Source organism: Ceratotherium simum, chromosome Y, assembly GCF_057802395.1.
Source record: "Ceratotherium simum simum isolate JZ-2026a chromosome Y, ASM5780239v1, whole genome shotgun sequence".
Lineage (NCBI taxonomy): Eukaryota > Metazoa > Chordata > Mammalia > Perissodactyla > Rhinocerotidae > Ceratotherium > Ceratotherium simum.
Genome location: NC_141941.1, coordinates 2293739 through 2298139, shown reverse-complemented (window position 1 = coordinate 2298139; position 4401 = coordinate 2293739).

Here is a 4401-nt window from a genome sequence, read left to right as displayed (position 1 = left end):
TTGCCCAGAAATCCCCTGCAGCATATCTCCCACCACGGGTCAGACTGAGTTCTCATCTACACACGGTCCTTTTTCCGCGGGTTGCTGCCCTCCTGGCCAAGCAGACTCTCCTCCAGCCTATTTTTTAGAAATAATTCAACAGTGTTTGACAGATCTGGGGAGTCCCTCTGATGTGTACCTCTTATTTTTTATTCACACTCTTCCATTTTAAAATATGCTGCTGACAAAATCTGCAAGCATTTTAGTCAAGACGACAGGACAGAAGATTCTACTGACCATGGAACATAGGAATGAATCAAAACAAAAATACCCTCTCAATTTCAGCAAGATTGCCAGTAGCCTGGATTATCATTCAGGGTTTACCCTAGACAGACCGGGAGCAAGCTTCACATGGAACATTCCTGAAAGTCTGTTTCTGCTCAAATCAAGATACACCCCCACTAGCTATCAGTCCCCCCTGGGATTTCCCAGCTATTCAAATAGATATTTCCTGTGTAGACTTTTTTTTTTTTCCTTCTCTCCAGTCATCCTAGAATATTTAGGGTCAGCCCTTCCCCTGATTATGGAGGCTGAGCGGCAGCAGGAGGGCAGCCCTGGACTCAGGAGTTCCTTTTATAATCCCTGTTAAGAAAAGAACCACATAATTCCACACTAATCCACAGCCTCCCTTAGAATATTAAACTCTCCCATTGAAGCGTCAGAGACCTTAGGAACTTTAGCCTGTACAAGAAACAGCCAATACATCCCCAGAGATCCTGCCTTGGGGTAAAATTGGACAACGAGATGAAAGGCACAAGAATAGAGTAAAAATAAAAGACTGTAGGTTGGCCGGATCCTATGTATTAACTACAGATACAGTGCAGGTACCGTGTTCAATTCTCTGCATTCGGGATTGCAACCTGTCGTTAGGTGGGCATCATTATCCTTACTTCATGTTGATTTGAGGAAGGGCGAATAGTGTGTTCTAGGCTACCCAGTCAAGAAATAGTAGGCAGGAGGATGGCATGGCTCGATCCCAGCTGTCTGACTCAATTACCAATTGCTCTGCTGTTAAGAGGGGTCACACACTCCTCAGAAGGAGAGTGGATTGGAGGGTTCTTACGATCACGCAGAATGATGACCGGTCGCCCACAGCAGAGGCCTGTAGGGACTTCTGAGCTTTGAGTTTTTGCCATCCCCATGTCCCTAAAAGGAAGTCTGGTCCAGGGCATCAGTTAGAGACTGGGGACTGACCTGGCAAACCTGTCAGGATTTCCTTCTGAATGCACGAGTCTAGGGAGATGAATTTAAAGAGCAGACACATCTCGGTTATGCCTTTTCCAAGGATCATCTTTAAAAAGCTGCATGCTATCAGCCTGCTGCAGGGCCATCTTGGCAGGGAGGAGTTCTTGCACAATTAAATGATACCACTGGGCTTGTAAGAAATATGTTTCTGTACTAACAGATGTCTTTGGTAGATCAAAGACCACAATAGGCAAGAATTGACCAGGAAGTACATTGTGTTCTCTTGGGCTACTGTCACAAAATACCATAGATCGGGGACTTAGACAACAGACATTTATTACTCACAGTTCTGGAGGCTGGAAGTCTGAGATCAAGGTGCTGGCAGATTTGGTTCTTGGAGAAGGCCCTCTTCCTGGCTTGCAGATGGCCACCTTCTCACTGTGTCCTCACCTGGTGGAGAGAGAGAGAGCTCTGGTCTCTTCCTCTTCTTATAAGGACACCAATCCCATCATGGGGGCCCCACTCTCATGACCTCATCTAACCCTAATCGTCTCCCAAAGACCCCACCTCCTACTATCGCCACCTAAAGGGCTAGGGCGTCCACATATGAATTTTGAGGGCACATAATTCAGTCCAGAGCATGCATATTGTCAAAAGTCTGGTTCAAGAAAAGAGATGCTGCCAAAAATAAGAACACAGAAAAAACATAGCTGATGAAATCACCAGGTGCACCATACAATGAGCTGTGATCCAACAGATTGCATGGTGTTTGGTGACTAGGAGGACTCCAACCTCGTCAGAGCCCTTAGGAACTTCAGCCTGTACAAGAAACAGCCATTGAGGTCAACATAGCTCATTTGCTCAAAGCACATAATTAGGTAGCTACAATCTGTCCTGCCTTGTTGGCCTGTCCTCCATCCTTTCATTCCTCCTCAATGTCCTCATACTGGAATTCTGAGCAAACAGGTGAATTTAATTCAACCAACATGTATTTAAAACCTTCCATATCCAAGGCATCTTGTTGATTCTGGAGATTCAACAGTAAGTAAAACACGGTTCCTACCCCTGGAAATAACCACTGAGGAAGCTGACAGTGCTGGCAGGACAAATGACAAAACAAAAGGCTTAAAGACACCAAAATATTGATTTTTTTAAAAAAAATACTGAATCATTGAGAATCCGTAATGCTATATTCATGGATTTGTCATACAAGTCATGTGCTGTTACTTCTTTAATCTACACATTTCTTAATAGAATTGAACTTCATTCATTGATTCATTCGTGCATTCATTTGAGTGCCTAGTGTGTGCTAACCTCCGTGCTTCAAAAAGTTACCATATAATTAGACAAGGGTATGGAATTGGCCATAATGCAAGCCAACGGCCATACGGATGGGCAGGAATGTTGGGAAATGCCTTGAGATGGAGGTTGAGGAAGACATTATCAAGCAACAGTAGGGGAAGGGCAAAGAATTGACTACAACAAGAACCTCAAGATGAAAACATGCATGGACATTAAAAGAAGAAGAAGACTCTGGGATCTGGTACCATTTCTTCAAAGCCTGGAATGTCAACAGATGCAAGATTCCTGGGACAGGCTGGGAAGACCCTGGCATCTCATGTGCCCCCCATGGACAACTTCAGAACTTGTTTTGAGGATGATGGCAGCCCTCCAAGTTTTGGTGACCCCCTGGAGGCTGAGGAAAGAAGGAATTAGTGGAGGAAAAGCCTGGCAGATGCTAAGACCTGAGGACCCATATCATGGCAGGGAGAGAGGGGGAGGGAAGAGGCCATGGGGCCCAACATTCTTACAAGTCAGAATCCGCTAGACTTGGCCACCAGTTGACTGCGAGGTCATACAGGAGAGGCACATGGGGAGGTTGACGTGAGTTTTCAGTTTCTCTGAGTAGGTGGGTGGCAATGCCCTTAACACAGATAAGGAGATGTTCTCAGGACAAGTTTTTATACATTTAATCAATAGGTTTGGGCATTTCAAGAATGTGGATATCTAGTCTCTAGAAACATGTCAACACACTTTATTGAAAAGTAAAGCTGTAGGAGTCAATCCATTCATGAACCAGCACCCATTGATGATCCACCAGGTGGACGCCACCCTGGGAGAGGGGTAGTGAGGAATTCCTGGACACTTCTTAGGAGACACTAAGGCAATCCATCCATACTCCGTGCATCAGAAGCAACTCATCTCAAGGCTCATTTCTGGCCACCTCCTAACAGCCGTTGGCGGAGTCCTGGGCATGCAGCAGGCTCAATCAGGACTCCTGGAATGTTCCATTCCTGGCTGCTCGTCGTGGTGCTAGGATGCCCCCATTTTCTCTCTTCTCACAGTGGCTCTGTCCTTTTGTCCCAGGAGGGCTCTGCTGATGACTGTACTCACTTCACCCCTTCCCACCTGTCTCAGGTCTGATTCCTCCTGGAAACCAGGCGACCTTCTTCTGTTCTCTCCCCTTCTGGCTTAGGGACGCACCATCCTCTCCAGCCTCTGTTTCTTGCCCTCTCCTGAGGTCGTCCCCACTTCCCCCAACTAGTGCCACCAGGCTCCCCAAAGTTTCCCATTCTGGCCCTGCCTCTGCAGACTCCCCCAGCCGGAGGAGAGCAGTTCCAAGTTTTTGGCTGGAGGACTCTGGCTGCGGGAGGGAGGCGGGAGGCCAGGAGCCACCGGAGAGGCGGGAGGGCGTGGCCGCGGCTCTCACGTTGCAGCCGGGCCTGCCGCTCCGGGGATGCCGGCGGGGCGCTGCCAGCTCCTGCCTGCACACGGGTTCCGAGGCGCTGCCAGAGAAAATTCCGTCCCGTCTGGAGGAGTACAAACCCTGCTCCTTCTTTCTTTCTCCAAAGGAAAGAAACCGCCTCCACCGCTGCAGGGAAGAGCGCTCTGTGTGCGGACTCCGGCAGCAGCTCGCACCGAGCTCCCTGCTTCTCCCCCTCCCCTCGGGTCCCTGGACTTCCTCTCGGACCGCGAATACTGCTTCCCAAAGCCCTGTGCGTTTGGCTCCTGAATTCTCCCAGCCGGAGCAGGCGAGGCGTGCCCACCCGGGACGAGGCGCGATGAAGATGCGAGAGGAGGGCTGAGCGCAGAGCGGCGCGGCCAGGGTCCCTCAGCTCGGGGGCGCGCCCCGTCTCCCCGGGGTGGGGCAGGGTGGGGGTGGGCCGAGGCGTGGAC